The 19,211-nt window shown below is 41.5% G+C and overlaps 1 pseudogene; it reads left to right on the top strand.

Annotated features, from left to right (window-relative positions):
- Positions 1-19,211, top strand: part of LOC104420641 — a 41,508-nt pseudogene that overhangs the window by 6,274 nt on the left and 16,023 nt on the right.

Below are 19,211 nucleotides of genomic sequence, written 5' to 3'. Positions count from 1 at the left end.
ATAATTACTAATCATGACTACCGTCATTTACAAGAGTTTGGGATATTTTACTATGCTATTGGTTAATAGCAAAGAGTTGGCATATTCACTTTGTGAACTTAAACGGCATATGATTGTTCATAAATGTAAGTTACTTATAATAGGTTGTAAACAAGTTACGATTGTTACAAGCGAGTTAAGACCCAGAAAGTTAATTTACCTATATGCGCAACCAATCTTACGATCATTTTAGGTAAATGACGACAAATTCAGGAAATTATGGGACCTAGAAGGATCGAAATATGACATCCTGACCATTGCCCATTGGAATCATGAGCCCTTGAGTACCTAGCCGTTATCGTTGCGCCATCAAATTCGTCACTATACCGCCACCACATTGCGCACTACCCTTCGTTGCGCCACCTAGGCACGGCATGCCGCGCCACCCGGCCTAGCCAAGTGCCTTCCAGTTGGCGCCTTTTCTAGGCTGCCAACGTTGGCAAAGTGGCACAAATTTGTGCCCAATATTCATGCAGGCGGGGCAAGCAGTGGGAGAGAAGAAGTGGCCCCAACAATTGCATTGTGTGGCACTCAAACCGTGCCTCAACTCGTCCAAGCGGTGAGGGAAATGTGAAGAAGACAGCCGTCCACCCTCATTTTCTTCTTCCGCACCAGCTGGTGCGTTCCTGTGCTGCCAAGTCAACAACACAGGCGGTCAAAGAAGGGGAAAAGCAAGATTATAAGAACCCAGCAGCCCTTCCCCTTCGTTCCCCTGCACCCTCCGTTCTCTCTCCGCCCTCTTCCTCCTCACTTCAACAACACCCCCTCTTTAAGTTTTCTGTTTCGCGTGACCACAATGCGAGAATTTCGCAACTTCGCCAGAAGACAAGTAAACTGACTTTCCTTTTATGCTACGTAAATTGATTACTGTGCATCGAGGTTGATTTCCTCGATTTTTAATCATCTCAGTTGATTTCGTGCATAGTTGTGTTAGTCAACGACTTTGGAAAACGTATATGGTGAGCATTGCTGAAATTTTAGTTCATCAAGTCCATGGATGTCTTGTTGAATGCTAGATGTTGAGATTTATGCTGGTTTGAACTTGAATGACGACACAAATTGTGGACGAAATCCGGGAACGCGACTATTTTGAGGTTGGTTGACTTGATTTTGCCAATTTTATACCGATTTTCATTGTACGAATATGGTAAGGATTTCTTCATGAAAGTTGCTCATTATATTTTGTTCTATAACATACTTTAATTTCGGATTATTATGATCAAAATATTTTTGAAAACTTAAGTGGGTTTAAATCTGTTTTCTCGAAATTTCACTAATCCTTATTCGGTTTTTTTTTTCCACAGATTTTTTGACAAAAGATTTGGACTAGCATCCTCCATGAAAGTTTTAGACCACACTTCAAAATATATAACATGTAATTTTTCAATAATTTTTAGAACTCATTTAGGCTTTTGAAACACCCAATTTTGGATCGGTTTTACTTTGGAAATCTGCCCTATTTTTGATTCGACGTATCTAAATTATTGGGGCCCGTACAAGCTGAACCGGGTTTTGAGTTCGAAAAATGTTCCCCGGAGTCTCATCCACATTGTATTAAGTTTAGTAATTTTTGGAAATTGATTCACTTGTCGATTTCTGGTGATTTCTATAGATAGGCGAATTGCTCTCTTTTACTGTCGATTTTGGATTTTGAATAAACTCCTTTTCCACAACCCGTCTTTTGAACTGGTAGCATAGACTAACCATTCTGTATCACTTCTCTAGCTTACCAAGTATAGTTGATGGTGGATACTAAACTATTTCTGTACAATTAAACCAGTAGATGACATTTTTAAATTGAATCATTGAAATTTGTACCATGGTATGAGTGTGTGATTTGAGAATGTTGTCGGTCCTTGGGATGATGATGTCCCGAGTTGTAGTAGAGATGGTTGGAGGGTAACTCGTTTCCTTCAGATGCCTGGAGGGTATAAAATGGTTCCCCCATATGTCCTCGCAATGCTGGATGGATGGGAGATGCCCGGAGGGTAGTGGGGTCTCTCGAAAGATGGGGTAGCTAATTCACAATAGATAGTACCATTGGCATTTTCAAATTTCATTTAAACTTTATTAGTTTACTGGTTTCATAGGAAATGTTTTTCATCTGATATGCTAATTTTAAAAACGGTTCTCAGGCAAGTTAATTTTAAAGCAATCTTCTATATTTTATATTCAAACTTCCTCACATGTGCCATTGTTGACATACGTAGTGTAGATTGGTTGGTAGTTACTTACTAAGTTTTGTACTCACTCGTGGTTGATTATCATTTTTTAGATTAGTAGTTATACCACTACTACCTACGTCCCCTATGACCCTCTATGGTGCCCCTATAGACTTCACGTGGCACCAAATTGAGTTGAATGACCCCAACTTCCTGAAGTAACCTTTTTCGGATCATTGTGATATTGACGGTTGACGCTAGCTAACCATCGGGCTCGGTACTAGTTGGGTTCATTGCCGTCTATGCCTACGTCGATGGGTGTTTGGTGGGACTACTCCCACTCTCGGACGATGATGATAATGGGAGTAACTGGATCAAGGAGGATGAGGGCAGGAGGGCAAGGATAGCATTTTTTGAAAGACTAGGTAGTGGGGTTTGGACGTACTAGGCGACCTTGTAGATAGATGAGATCATGGTCGGAGTGGTATGGCTAATGGAATTTTGAGTACAGTTTGGAGTAGCATCATTTTCGGTTGGACACCAATGTACTCTACCTATATAAATAATAAAGAAATGAAATTGCGTGGTTTCATATTTCCACGTGTGTTCTTTGGGTTTTATTTGTCTTGGGTCGTTTTCTATCCATATATGCTTCAATGTGCTTAAAAAGTGAAAGATTTTGGTAATTGCGTTAGCCAGCGCACACGTGCAAATACGAAACCAAGCAATTTCATTTCTTTCTTATCTATATACTTTTGGCAACCTAGGTCGGGTACATTAGGGACCAATAAAAAATGCTACTACTCTGAACTAACTGGCCCAGAGTTCATTCAACAGTCAAAAGAGAAAGTTAGGTTGGTTCGGGAACGTCTTAGAACGGCTCAAATTCATTAGAAAAATTATGTGGATCTTAAAAGACGCAAGTTAAAATTTATTGTGGGGGATCACGTATTCTTAAAAGTTTCTTCTATGAAGGGTGTAATGAGATTTGACACATGTGAGAAGTTAAGTGCAAGATACATGGGACCATTCTTGATCTTAGAGAATATTGGTGCAGTGCTATCAGGTATTCATAATGTGTTCTATGTTCCTTTATTGCGGAAATATGTGCCAAATCCTAAACATGTACTAGACTTTACTCCATTGAAATTACGGGAGAACTTGACGTATGAGGAGTAGCTTCTTTGCATTGCTGATAAGAAGGATTAGGTGTTGCAACAACGAAGTATTCCTTATGTGAAATACAATGGCAAAATTGTACTGAGAGAGAGGCCACTTGGAAACTTGAGGAGGAAGCAAGATGCAAATATCCTCACTTGTTCGAAAGTTGAGGTAAGTTCAAATTTTGATGATGAAATTTCTTTTAAGGTGGGTATAATGTAATAGTTGGATTCTCTTTTCCCTTGGTGGTGGGGTTCACTTTGTTTTTAAAACGGAAACAAAAGAAGGTTTGAACAGTAAAAAAAAGAAAAAAAAAGAAAAAAAAGAAAGAAAGAAAACAGAAAAGAGAAAAAGGGGTGAACAATGGTTGCTCACTTTTAAAAGCACGAACCACTTCGGGAGAGAGAGAGAAAAGAAGAAAGTAAAGAAATAGAAAAGAAGAAGAAGAAGAAGAAGAAGAAGAAGAAGAAGAAGAAGAAGAAGAAGAAAGGGGATTTGGCATGTGCACACTGCAGATGCCCATCCAAACTGACTCCACTTAGTAACGTAACGCTTGGTAAGAGATTGAGCCCCTCCTTTGTCCAATCGAAGTAGTTTAGCGCTCAAATTTGGAATTTTAGGAAAATTGAGTGGCGAAGTCTGATTTTTGAGTCATTAAGCCACGTATTTTTATCAAAATAATAGTTTAGGGTGTTGTGAAGCTGTGAGATTTTATGGATCGTGATTTGAGCTTACGGTTTGCCCGAAACAAAATTTCGAAGTTTTCTGCGCGCAGTGAACAGTGTGCGTCCAGCAGCTTCGGGCTCGTATTTTGTTGATTTTTGGCTTGATTTTGGGACAATCAAGTTGGGATTCTTCTAGTATGTGTGAAGAGCTTTCTATTGACTATAAATGCATTTGGAATGGGATTCGGAGGAGAAAGTTATGGCGTAATCAAGTTGTATGTTAAGACGTAGTTTAGTCATTTTGTAGTTGAGGTAAATTTTTATTTGATTTTAACATTATTCATAGGTTATTTGATAGGATCGCAAGTTCAACTATCGCTTATTGTTTGGTTGTGGGCGATAGGGTGAGTGGTATTATATCTTCTTTGGTTTTATAAAACCATGCCTTAAAGTATATGTGTAGATATATTAAATTGAGAAGAGCATTTTTATTGTATAAAAGCCAGATTTAGCACTTGCTATTCTATGGTTGATTATGAATGTTTTAAAAGTGTATTATACAAAGTGTGTGAACTAAATATATATGAAAATTGCTTTGCGACTAGTTTATGGAAAGATTTATTATGATTGGAAAAATTGGTAGGAAATGGCGGATGGCCTTTTTGCAAAAAATTATTTTCTTGGTTTATGATATTAATTTATGGATTGGATTTCTGGTATTAAAGGATGGTTATTTATGCTCAATGGGTGTGAACTCAATGAAGGGTTATGAGATATACATACCTGTCGCGACCTACCTTCGGGAGGAGAGAATAGGTTTAGAGGTATTGCCTAAAGGATGGGCCTAAGACCCATGATTATGCGCGCGCTCTCCCAAGCCCATATCCCGCGTGACGTTGGGATACTCATAAGAAATTTTGCATAAAAGGAGTTGCCACTAGCCTATTGGAGTTGGCTAGAAACCAAGTGAGACATGTGAGTATACCTCACTTCTTACGCAACCAGAGAATTTAGGGTAGGGGACTTGATTATACTAATTGACCAATTAGTGCCATTTCGGTACCTAATCTTGTTCATTTTAACAAAAATGATTTTTAACAGGCAGTTTGGGTTGATTTTATATCGATCCACTAACATGTGAGGTGATCATGCGGGTGCGCAATCATTAAACTAATAATCATAGCTAACAATGTCCTAATTGCCATAACACTACACACATACCATTAAAAATAACGAGATATGCAAACTAAACATGCAATGTAATCAACATACGAGCAAATAAATGCATAATTACACTTAAGACGGAAATACATAGCAATTTCCAACCAACCCAACAATTTTGGATAATTCAATTTTTTTTTAAAATTTTTTAAAATTTTTTAAAAATTTCGGAAAAAATATATATATTTTAAAAATATATATTTTTAGGGGGTCGGATCGGGTCGAGCGGGTTGGGTCCCATCGGAGACTGGACCCGGGTTCGGCCCCTAAAAAAAACCACACAAATCTTTTTTTTTTTTTTTTTTTAAAGATAGGGATGATTCTCGGCCCAAAGCCCATTTTCAATTTTCTAGCCCATTTGAGGGTTAATTTTTAACTTTCTATTTCCAGCCCAACCTAAACGGCCCATAGAATAAAAACCAACCCAAAACTAAGCCCATTTCTCTTTTTTCCTATTATTATTATTATTTTTTATCTTCTTGTGCTTTCTTTTCTTTTTGTATTTTATTATGCCCCTTTTTTTAGGTCGTCTCCTTCGGTCTTCTTCTCTCACATCCGCAACATGCCGAAGCTTCTGTAGCTCCTTTGCCGGTCCGACGTTGACAACACCGCAAGTTCTGATCGCCCTAAGGAAGTCGCCGGATCATTGCCGCTCACTAGTTGTCCCCCTTGACCGGCGCCGGTTACCTATTCCGGCAACCACTAATCTATTTCCGATGGAACGAGTCTTTGATCCAACTACATGCCAATATCTCGTGTAAACCGTTCGAAAACATAACAAATATGGACAAAGCAACAAGGATTAAGCAAGCATGGGGGCAAAAATGAATGGGTTCGGTATTAAAATGCAAGCTACTCCTCGGTTTTCTTTGAGGAATTTTGTCGAACACATGGTCTGCACTACCGAACTCGAAGGATTCCGGCTTAATCGAGCGCCAAATACACTTCAAGGGTCTTGGGGTACAATGTATAAGGAACACGGGAGCAAAGAACAAAGGCGACGTGGGTTGGAGCTCATGTGAACCGGTCAGCCGCAAGCTCCAGCTCGGCGTTTTCCAGAAACACGACAACGGGGTTTCAGGGGACCTACCTTGTTTGGGAAGGGCTATGACGGACGATGGTAGGCAGAGGGGCCTCTGGCGATGGCTAGTTGCTCCCTCGTTCCTTTGGTTTGGTCTCTCCCCTTTGTACTCCCTCTTCGCCTCCCTCTATCGCCGATCCTCCCCTGTTCTATTTGTTCTGCCTCCTGGAGTTCCGGTGGAGTTGGAGACAGTCGACACCTCTAGTGGCGATCAACCGCAACGATTGACGGCTAAAGGTGGGTTTTCTCCTCCTCTCCTTCCCTCTGTGTTTCTTTCTATGCTTCGTGTGTTCTCTCTCGCATGCTCTCGGCTTGTTTTTTTTTTTTTTTTTTTTGTGTGCTGATCCCTCTTGTTCTCTGTCCTCTCCTTTGGTTTTATGCTTGCCTAGCAAGTGTGCATGGCCTTTGCAATTCCCAGCTTGTTGGCTGGACTGCTCCCCGACCCGTGGATCATGCCGCTCGCCTGCCACCGATCCCCCTTCTCTCTATTGCCGCTCATCCCCTCTGTTTTCTGCAGGTTTTGCAAATTTTCGAGCGAAGACCAGCAGAAGAGAATAAAGAAGGGCTGGGCCGCCGAAGGAGAAAGGAGTTTGGGCTAGGCCTAGCGCAAGGGAAGAAAAAAAAGGGCGGGTCGGGCCAAGGTCGATTCCGGCCCGACTTGACCATTTTCGTTTTTTTAATAATAAAAAAATTAACTCTTTTTTTTTTTTTGAATAATTTTTTTGTGACTAATTCCTAACCTTTAATGCTACTTTAAATTAATCAATTTAAGTAAAAAATTAGGTGTCAATAGCTGCCCCTCTTTGAATATAGCCTCCAAGAGGTTGCATTCAAAGACAAAAGATACCTAAATTATTTCGGCAGTAGAGAAACCCTAGGTGCATATGCACGTATCACGTCGATGGAAATGACTCATAACTATGAAAACGCGTCTTGTCAATAAGAGGAAGAAAGACTCTAGGCTACGAAAGCCCACCGGGTCATAAGAATGGGTAAAAAGACTTTGGGCTATGGAAAGCCCACCGGGTCATGGGAAGGAGGAGAAGGACTTGGGGCTACGAAAAGCCCACTGGGTTATAGGAAGGAGGAGAAGGACTTGGGGCTACGGAAAGCCCATTGGGTCATAAGAAGGGGTAAAAGGACTCCAGGCTATGGAAAGCCCATCGGGTCATAGGAAGAGGGAGAAGACTCCGGGCTACGAAAAGCCCACCGGGTCATAGGAAGAGGGAGAAGGACTCCAGGCTACAAAAAGCCCACCGGGTCATAAGAAGGGGTAAGAGGATTTCGGGCTACGGAAAGCCCACCGAGTCATAGGAAGAGGGAGAATGACTTCGGGTTACGGAAAGCCCATCGGGTCATAAGAAAGGGTAAAAGAACTCCGGGCTACGGAAAGTCCACCGGGTCATAGGAAGAGGGAGAAGGACTCCGAGCTACGGAAAACCCACTGGGTCATAAGAAGGAGGAGAAGGACTCCGGGCTACGGAAAGCTCACTGGGTCATAGGAAGAGGGAGAAGGATTTCGGGCTACAGAAAGCCCACCGAATCATAAGAACGAGGAGAATGACTCCGTACTATGGAAAGCCCACCGGGTCATAGGAAGAGGGAGAAGGACTCCGGGTTACGGAAAGCCCACCGGGTCATAAGAAGGAGGAGAAGGATTCCGGGCTATGGAAAGCCCACTAGATCATAGGAAGAGGGAGAAGTACTCCGGGCTACGGAAAGCCCACCGAGTCATAAGAAGGAGGAGAATGATTGAAGTCTCACCGTGTAACAACGGGTTTCGACTGGGTTGAAAATACATGGTTTGAGAAAAACCTATGAACTTTTGTAGATGACATGATTTAAGGTTGACTATGAACCTTTGTTGTCTTTAGGGAAGCATCCGCTAATCACTTGAAAACCGCATGGCTTCACTGGGGAATCCTATCAAACTCAACTTGAACAAATGTCATTAGAGATGTCATCAAGAGACGTATTAACGATATTACAGCATTAATTGAACAAGCTAATCAAGCTAAGTCCGACTGCTTTTTTAAAAAAAAAACACTCAATGTCAATCAACATCATGTGTCACAAAACTGCCATCTTGTTCGGGGATGTACCATTAATCATCAAATCCTCTAGGAGACAATTTCTTATCAAAACGATTTTTATTTGTGAAAAATGCTTAGGGATAAGTGTTCCAGAAGTCTTAAAACTTGTCACGAAAATGTGTTTCAGTCCTAAAACTTGCAAAAAGTGCATTTAAGTCCTAAAACTTGTCAAATTGTTTCAAATGGGTCATAAAATCAATGCCGTTAGCCTTTTCCGTTAAAAATGCTAACGTGGCATTTTAAATAATTTTTTTATTTTCCACGTGTATTTTTTAATTATTTTTTATTCAAATTTTTAAAAAATAGATTTTTAAAACTTTTTTTTTTTTTAGTTTTTAGTGAACATAAGATAAAATGAATAAATATAATCTTTTTAATTTTTAAATCTAATTTTTTTAAAATAATTAAAAAATAATTAAAAAATCAATGCGGAAATTAAAAATTATTTAAAATGCCATGTTAGCTTTTTTAACTGAAAATGCTAACGGCGTCGATTTTAGGACTCGTTTGAAACAATTTGACAAGTTTTAGGACTTAAATGCACTTTTTGCAAGTTTTAGGACTGAAATGCATTTTCGCGACAAGTTTTAGGACTTTTGGAACACTTATCCCAAATACTTATTAAGCATGTCAAACTAGAGCTTCTTAGTCAAAAAGGACTTTTCACACACTCTCGATAAAATGGCTGTTTGATCCCATCAGTAATAGATTGTTGAGGGTATCTCACATAATCCATGTCAAAGGCTTTTAGAGATATTCGCAATGAGCACAATCTGATCGATCAAAAATGTCTTTTGAAAAGACCGCAATATAGGCTCGGTTAGGGCTTACACAAATGAATTATTGCTTTGAGGTCGATAAAGGAACATTTGTCACTATCTTCAATGGGTTCACAAGTCGAGAACTTGGAAGATAAGATAAAATAAAATTACTTCCACTCCTTCAAGCAGTAGCTTCTTGGTGGTATTCCCATTTTCACTCAAATTATCCCAATCAGAAGAGACTTCGAAAGAGGGTTGTAATGTTGGTTTGGGAAAGGCTCGAAAGGCTTAAAATTTTCAAGAAGGTTTTTAAGAGTCGGTGATCATCATGGCATCGTGACCAGGTCACTTGATCTTTCAAAATCATTTGACTTTTGGAACACAGCGCATCTCAAAAGTCCATTGACTAATTATTTATGCATGGAGCCTTGCTCCTTTTTCTAATGTCCTTTGCTCTTGCAATGAACTTTTTTTTTTTTTTGCGCAAGCACTTGGAGTTTGATAATTTTTTCTTTCACATAAGATGTAGCCGTTTGGCTCTTTTTTTTTTTCTTTCTTTCTTTTTTCATTTTTCATCGACATTGGCCTTGCTTTTACCAGGCATACTGCTTTTTCATGTCCCCTAGTTTGTCAAACTCTTTTTTGAACTTTTAGAGCTCTTATGACTTTTGAGATGTTTTTCATGTTTTTTAGTAAATGTCAATTGCATGTGGTCAATCTTTATGCCTTGCCCTAGTGAAGGGAGATGATCACCGCTCGGGGTTTAGAAATGAAGAGTCAGGCCCAAATTGGTTAAAGCAACGGGTATCAATGTTTGGGTAGAAATGAAATGCTCTTCTTCACCTTGGGATGAGTCAAGCTCTAATGAGAATCCCTATGAAGCTATCACTAGAAGATTGATGCAAGTGAAAGTAATAGAATCTTTCTCAACCTTTTGCTTTACATTGCAACCAAAACCTCCTATGCTGCCCCATTGTAGGGTCATCCTTGATAGGGGTACTTTGAAGGGTCTTTGTGCTCAATACGAATGAATCATTCGTCCTAAAAGAATGTCACTTTTTACTTAACTCTCAAAAGTGTTTGAAGGATGGTCTGAAAATGGGCTTGCCTTTCTTCATCCTAAGTACTTCTTGTTTGGCATGGTTAACGTTTCACTCTTTTATTCGAATAAAGTGCCATTTTTTCTTGCCATTTTTTCTTGAGGGCCGTGGACGTGAAGTGTGCATAGTGACACTAGAGAATAGGTCATGCGAAGCATGTCTTGCATTTTTTTTGTCCTTATTCTTTTTGTTTGTTTGTTTTGTTTTGTTTTGCCCCCCCTTTTTTTATTGTCTCAACTTGCCTCTCAAAAGAGACATTCAATCATTTGTGCGAAGACTTGATGGATTCTTGAGTCAGTTCTTTCCCCTGCCATTTTCTTGTCAGACGGTAGGGTGCCTGAAACACAAATAGATATGCGTGTATGCAACATATGCATGATATCTACAATGCTATGTATGATGCTATGCGACTTGAATTGTGCATAAAGTGATCCCTCGGCCTTGATTTCATTCATGGAAAATACTTCTTGACTGCATCCGCGTTTACAGGTTTAGGCAATTCACTGCCATCCATTTCAACTAAAATCATGGCACCACCAGGAAGAATCTTCTTAATGACATACGGCCCTTCGTAGTTTAGGGGTGAATTTGCCACGAGGATCTAGTATGATTGGAAGCACCTTCCTCAACACCAGGTCGTTGACTTCGAAGTGTCTGAGATGCACCTTTCGATTGAAGGCTTTTACAACTCATCTCTGATAGCATAGACCATGACATATAGCTTGCAATCTCTTCTCATTGATCATGTTTAACTGCTCATGCCTTTGTTGCATCCACTCAGTCTCATCGAGCGTGGATTGGGAAAGGACTCTTAAAGAAGGGACTTCAACTTCAACAGGCAAGATTGCCTCCATCCCGTACACGAGTGAGAAAGGAGTTGCCCATGTGGAGGTGAGGATAGAAGTTCGGTATGCCATTAGTGCATAAGGAAGTCTCTCGTGCCAATCACGATAATTTTCAGTGGTCTTTGATAAGATTTTCTTTATGTTCTTGTTCACCACTTCCACTGCTCCATTCATCTAAGGACGGTACGGTAACGAGTTTAAATGCTTAATTCGAAACTCACTAAACAAACTATCCATGACTTTGTTGTTCAAATTAGTGCTGTTGTTGGTAATGATCACTTCCGGCACCCCATAATGAGCGACAATGTCGCGACGAATGAATATTGCCACATTCTTGGCAGTAACATTAACATACGAGTTGGCCTTGATCCATTTGGTAAAATAGTCTATCGCCACCAAGATAAATCGATGCCCATTTGAAGCCTTGGGGTTAATGAAACCAATTACGTCAATTCCCCACATTGAAAAAGGCCAGGGTTGAGACATTTGGTAAAGTTCAATTGGAGGGGCGTTTATCCCGTCTCCATAAATTTGGCACTGGTGACATCGTCGTATGTGCTGAATGCAGTCGGACTCCATGGTCAGGCAATAATAACCGAGTCGCATGATCTTTCTCACCGAGAGGTGTCCATTCATATGGGGGTCACACTTCCCTTCATGTATCTCTTTCATCAAACGATCGGCTTCTTTAGCATTGACACGCCTTAGCAATGTCAAGTCGAAGGACCTTTTGTAGAGGACATCTCCACCGGTGAAGAATTTTGATGCTAGCTTTATCAAATGCTTTATGTCTACTACTTCACTTCCTTTGGGGAATTCACCCTCATGTAGATACTTCAAGTTGTCATGATACCAAGGTTGTCCGTCTGGTTCCTCTTCAACCGTCATGCAGTAAGCTAGGTGCCTAAGGATTTCAATTCTCAACGGTTCAAGGTCCAAGCCTCCAGCTACTTGCAACATCAAAGACAAGGTAGCTAGGGCATCAATGAACTGATTTTGAGACCTTAGTAAGTATTCGAATGATATTTCTTAAAATTCTTCCGTCAACTCTCCCAGGAACTCATGATACATAATCAATTTAGAATCATGTGTTCACCATTTGCCTTTAGTCTGTAAGATGATAAGTGCTGAATCACCATAAACTTGTAGCTTTCGAATTTTCATATCAACGGTAGCTTGGAGGTCGAGAATGCATGCTTCATATTCAGCGATGTTATTCGTGCAAGGGAACGTCAATTTAGCAGCAACGGGGTAATGCTGTCCATCCGGAGAGATAAGAACTACCCTAGTACCCGACCTAGCTAAGTTAACCGCACCATCAAAGTACATTGTCCATTTGTCACTTGATATAAGTAAAATTCGCTCTTCTGCATCACTATCCTCATCAGATGCTCTGGACCTCTCGAAATTTTCTGTGAACGTGTCTGCTATGGCTCGACCTTTAACAGACTTCCATCCCAAGCTTTGAACATCAAACTCAGAAATTAAGATTTGCCACTTGGCCAACTTGCCAACCAATGCCGGCTTCTCTAAGAAATACCTGATAAGATCATTTTTGGTCACCAACAAGATTCGGTGATGAAATGTGTATTGTCACAGCCTGTGCAAGACCCAAATTAAGGCTACGCAAGTTCTCTCAACTTCTGTATAGTTCATCTCAGAAATAGTGAACTTCTTGCTCAAGTAGTATATTGCGCATTCTCTCCCGTCATTTGGTCTTTTCTAGGCTAGCATGGCTCCTAGCAATTCGTCATGTATGGTTAAGTACAAAATCAGGGGAATTTTAGGGAGTGGAGGCACTAAGACCGGTGTATGAGTGAGATAATGTTTTATCTTCTCAAATGCACCCTAGCACTCAGCATTCCACTCAATCTTTGCATTCTTTTTCAGGAGCTTGAAGAATGGCTTCACCGTTTCAGACAACTGACAAATGAATCTCGCCACATAATTAAGTTGTCCCATCAGGCTGCGGACTTCTTTACCGGTAATTGGGGGTCATAAATCGCAAATGGCTTTAACCTTTGATGGATCAATCTCTATGCCCCTACTACTAACCATGAATCCTAATAGCTTCTCAGATTTCACTCTAAAAACATATTTTGCAGGATTGAGGCGCAACTTGAATTTCCGAAGACGTTGGAACAACCTTCGCAAGACTTTAACATGATCTTCACCACGTCTCGATTTCGCAATCATCTCGTCGACGTATACTTCGATTTCCTTGTGCATCATGTCATGTAATAATGTGACCATGGCCCTCTGATACGTTGCCCTAGCATTCTTTAGATCAAAAGGCATCACTTTGTAGTAGAAAGTTCCCCAAGGAGTTATGAATGATGTTTTGCTCCTGTCTTCCTCCTTCATACGAATTTGGTTATATCTAGTAAAACCGTCCACGAAGGAGAATAACTCGAATTCGCCTTACTATCAACCAAGACATCAATATGCGGGAGCGAAAGTTATCCTTGGGACTAGCTCAATTTAGGTCACGATAGTCAACACACACCATGATTCGCCCATCTTTCTTCATTATAGGCACGGTATTTGCAACGAATCACTTCGATAAAGTCTACTTTTAGTAGTTTCATCACTTCTTCTTAAATCTTCTTGGACAACTCTAGTTTAGTTTTCCTGAGTCTTTGCTTCTTGGGTGGCACATTGGGATCCGTTGGTAAAGCATGTTCCACAATTTTAGGATCCAATCCTGGCATGTTGGCATATGTCCAGGTGAACACATCTTGATACTCTTTCAGAAGATTATTCATCCTTTCCGCTTCTGACTCTGAGAGACATGCCTCGATTTTTACTTCTCTGACATTCTCTGCATCCCCCAAATTTTTAATGACTGTTCGCTCTTCAGTCAACGGCTTCGATTTTTTGTGTCGATTCCATTCGCGCTTGATCCCCTTCTGATTGTCATTGTCGGTGTCATTGGAACTAGAGGGACTTTCTTCATGCACATCTGAGTCACATGTGTCCTTATCATGATTATGCATAATGTAATGCCTGAGATGCGATGAGATGAGTTAGAGTAATGTCAACAACAAAGACGATGCATGTCATTTTCAAAAAAAATTTGAAGTATTTTTTTGTGAAAATTTCAAGAACTCGTTCCCATATCCTCGGATTTCCTTGTTCTTGCAAAACAGTCAAATAAAGGAGCATGTGGAGGCCTAGGCCTCAGCGACCATCATAGGGTTAGTTTGATGTGCTTCCACATGTCCTTAATAAAACATGTGTCTATTTTATTGAATGGAGAAAAATAAGGTCGTATTTTAACACACACCACCCTCGACCAACGGCTCAAGATCGAGGCTAACCATAGTTCATGTTACAAATGACAAAAACAGGAAATAAAGAAAGAAAAACTACGAGATCTCGAGCAGGGGAAAAGACAAAATGAAAGACTAGGCTAAACAAAAGCCGCCATACTCTGGAGGGACAACCACAACTTTAGAGGTCTCGGCTTTCTCGAACGCCAAGATGGTGCATATGACGTCTTCCTCAAATAGCTCGGTCACACCATAGATATCTTTCTCTTCCTTGAACAACATCCTTAGGGGTCTTGGAAACATCTCTTCCAGCAACAGGGGACACAGGCTTTGATTACCCTCGTCCTCTTTAGTTTGGACAACGCGTTCACTCTAGTTGCTATACTCATCTCGGCCTCCTTGGGCACCTCAGTCTTTATGCCTTCCACAACCTCCTCGGTTGCCATGGCCACTTTGTTTGTTATGGCTTCTTCGCTTCTCGACATATCCCAAGCCTCTTATTTTGAAGTTTTTATGAGCTTCAATGGGTTTTCGTACACCCTGGCCACACGATCTAAGACCCTCCCTAGGATTATACCCGCTTACTAGCATGATCCTTCCCGCAGCTATAGCTAGCCTAGACAATTCAAGGGCCTTTATGAAAGAACTCGCAGACACATGAATCATGGACACCGGCTCTAATGTTTGAAAGTTGGATTCCTCGGTACATTCGTGTTCCACATAAGGGATGACTGTCTCGTGGTAGATCTTGAAGTCAGACTCTTCATGGATCATGACAAGCCTGTTGTCCACCACAAATCATACATTTTGATGAAAGCTGGAGGCAACAACACTCGCTATGTGGATCCATGGCCTTTCTAGCAGAAAATTAAAAGCGCTTGGTATATCTAATACTTGGAACGGGACTTGGAAAAGTACAGGGCCAATCAACAACTCAAGTTCAATTTCCCCTATCACCTCCTTCTTCATCCCGTCAAAAGCCCGCATAGTTGACTTGCTAGTACGAATTCTTCCAAGATCAATGTCGAGACGATGGAGCATAGCCAACGGGCATATATTGAGCGTCGAACCATTATCAATTAACACTCTGCAAATAAGGGTGCTCTCATGCATCACCGAGATGTGTAGCGCTTTGGTATGATTAGGGCCATCGGGAGGGAGATCTTCGTCAGTAAAGGAGATTTGGTCTTTCAGTAGAACGGCCCCAACAAACTCTTCCAATTAGACTTCATCGATTGATTCTGGCACGTGCACCTCATTAAGGGCTTTCAGCAAAATGTCCCTGTGTTTCTTGGAAGATTTGAATAATTCTAGTAGGGAGATTTGAGCCGATAGCTTCCGTAGTTGATCCACCACATTAGACTCACTAGACTTTAGTACGGCTAAGAATTGCTTTGCCTCCTCCTTGGTCACGACCTTCTTTTCTACTCCTTTATTAGGGGCGTAACAGTGGCCTAATCGTGTGACAGCGTCTACCTCAATTGTTCCATAGTTCCAAGGTACAACTTTGGGATCGAATTTGGGAGGATTCTCCAACACTATCACTCCATCTTTCTCCCGGGGTGGCAGTTTTATTGTGACTGGCGTTGCGTTCACTCTCGTGACTTCGATTGCCGACATCTCCTCAACCATAAGGTCGATCACCATGGGTTTATGGATTTCCATCTTGATATCTTCGGCGGGCTCCTCATCAGGTAGTTCAATTACCATTGGGGTTATCATAGCTATCACTCCTTTATCGTACAAAGCTGGGGTCTTCAAAATTCCAGACATAACCTTCTTTGCTCAAGATATACAAGCAAACTTGCAGAAAGATGAGCGGAATGACGATGGCATTACCATGGATATGACCCTCTCTTCCTCTTCGCCACGTCGGATTACCCCCATGGCTACCATCCTACGGACGCGGTTAAGCTTCTCTTCTGGGGTCACATCCTCCTGACTTTCATAGTATCTCGCTAGCACTAGGGACTTGTACAACCTAGAAGTATCCACCATTAGAGGTTGTTGACTTGCCCGCATTTCCTTGGAAATTGAGTTCACTCCCTCTGCATGATTTGGTAGCGGGTTCTATTGCACGTTAGGTTGAGCCTCCCTGAAGGTCAAGATCTTCTTGTCTAGAAGCTGTTGAATGTTGTATCTTAGCACGTTGCACTCATCTACATCATTCCCCCTTTCTCCCATGTGGTATTTGCAGGTCTTGTTCATATCGAACCCAGCGAACCTCGGGGGATTGTCTCTAGGTACTTCTTTTGCGACCATCCTTTTTTCGAGGAGCATGGGCAACAGCTTTGACAATGGGCGTGGTAGTGGAGAAAAATCCTTTCGAAATGGCCTCTTGCCATTATCATATGCTCATGATGAGCTACCTTGGACCACTATAGGCTTATGTGCGGGTGTTGAGGACGGTCGAGGGAAAAGTGGCTCCTGCACAAGCGCTTGCAGCCTCTTTATCTTTTCTTGCTAGGAATTTCTTCGTGCCTCCGATTGAAATCTTTCCCTCAACCATTGCCCATTCGACTCCTTCACCTACCTCAACTAGTTGCGAAAATGTCCAGAAGTATTCAGGGGGTAATGTCTTGAGGAACAATTGTTTCATCTCCCTCTCATTCAAGACTGACTTCACTTGTGAGGCCATAGTCCTCCACCTTTGCATAAAGGCCTTAAATGACTTGTTTCTCTTCTTCTCAATACGGGTCAACTCTTCCCCTGTGGGGGCGAGCTCAGTATTAAACTGGTATTGCTGCAAGAACTTATTAGTTAAATCTTTCCAACTAGTGAATTATTCAATGTCCAGTGCAATGAACCACGTCAGGGCAATGCATTCCAAGCTATCTTGAAATGTGTGTATGAGAATTGGCACGTTGTCAGTGTAGTGAGCCATTTTCCTCATGTAATATCTAAGGTAGGTCTTGGGACATCCCGTCCGTCATATTTTCTTGTGAACTCAGGCTCTTGGAAGTTCTCAAGAAAGTTTGGCTTGGTGTATAGAGACAGTCTATCAGCTCTTTTCAGCTCGTAACCTTGCAAAGCACACAGTCGCTCCTCCATTTTTGCTAAACGTTTTTCATTCTCTTCACTTAGGCGGAGTGTTAGATTTTCCTTCGGAGGAGGATCCAAGTTGACGATGATTGGCGTAACAAAAGGAGCCTCCCCGGCAGTTTCTTTCCCGGGGGGATCAACAACGTGTGTGCCTTCCGTCGACACCGGAGTGGATGTTCTTGTGACAGCTACAGTAGGGGGCTCCTTGAGCTTCTGGCTTATTTCAAGCATCATTGTGGTGAGTTGGGCCAGTTGGTCCTCCATCTTGGCCATGCGTACGTTGGTGTCATCGTTCTCCATTCTAACTTTCGCGAGCATGCGAATTGGGGATCTCTGCTTGGCCATGTCGACGATCGGCAAAAGATAATCGATCGACTAGTACCTGAACAATGATAGATAAGCATATGTAAGCATGGAGTAATGATTAGGCGGTCAGTTCATGACAAACATCTAATCGCCCCAATTTGTTCGTTTCATTGAAAGCAGGGTTGTTACATAACGCAGGAGAAGACATGAAATAAAACCCCTAAACAACGAAGCTAATCATGACTCTTATCTCCTGATAATGCGACACGTGACAAATTCTTTAACATTGAAAGATATGTGGGCATGGGCCCATTACATATCGCATTTGACTCAATCTAACTAACAATGACAGCTTTTGCTTGTGACAGCCCCACTAACTCGAGTCAACTTCGAGGCACACTCCTCGGCTTCTTCAAGCTTCCTTTTGAGGTGCTTGATCTCAGCTCGGTGGGTGGTCTTTAATGGCACAAAGGGAATTTTCGGGCGTAGGCTCTCTAGGATTTTATGCCTAAGGATGTATTCCATCGAGGCATAGTAGGTCTTCTCTTGCCCTTCCAACTCCTCTTCGGACCATATCAGCTTCCGGGGATGGCACATATCCCATATTAGCTTCCGGGGGTGGCACATATCCCACATCGACTTGACTAACGCGATGGGGTCTTCGTGATCTTAGCATTTATCAGGGAAGTCTATTCTGAGCAGGTCTTCTTGAATCGTTGGTGAAAGTTGTTAAACCTCTTGGAACTGGCGGGTGACCCGGGTCGAATAATACTCAGTGACTTCGGTAATTCCCAACAAAGGAACAGGTCCAGTAAGCCCACACACAAACTGCGCTTCTCGAACTCGAAGCCATTTGGCGTGCCATTGGAAATCTTCGGGTCCAGGGTTGGTCATGAAAACTAACCGCTTAGAATAATGATAATCGGGGACAAACGTCTTCCTATCTTTAAACTTCAGGATAGGGTGGCTAGAGTTAGAGATGTCGTTCACGGTCATTAAGCTACCAAACCCTTTAACGTGAGAGAATAACCAAATTTGCAAGAGTTCAGGAGGAGCATGTAAAGTTTTGTTTTTGTTTTATTTAAAACGAGTAAGAGAAAGAAAAGTTTCAGTCAGGATGACGTTAACAAAGCCCTTTCTCATATATACCTCACGAACTACCCATGCCATAGAATGGTTAATAGCGTTCGTACAATGTGGGAATAATACGAACCCAAAGAAAGCTAACAGGAAGATCATATTCTTTTGAAAAGATAGGGCATTTTGAAAAAGCTCGTTTAAGAATGAAAACGGGCAAGTCTTGCAATTAGCTTTCAAAACTTTCCTCATGTTATCCTCCTTAACTCTAAGGAAATCGAATAAGGTCGATGCATGCTCAATCCCTACAGATGGGCCAATTAACTCCGACACCAAGGGCTTTTCCATGGCAATAATGTATTCTTTTAGGGTTGGAGTGAGCTCGT

The sequence above is a fragment of the Eucalyptus grandis genome, chromosome 9 (assembly GCF_016545825.1).
Source record: "Eucalyptus grandis isolate ANBG69807.140 chromosome 9, ASM1654582v1, whole genome shotgun sequence".
Lineage (NCBI taxonomy): Eukaryota > Viridiplantae > Streptophyta > Magnoliopsida > Myrtales > Myrtaceae > Eucalyptus > Eucalyptus grandis.
This window is presented reverse-complemented; position numbering and strand designations above follow the sequence as displayed.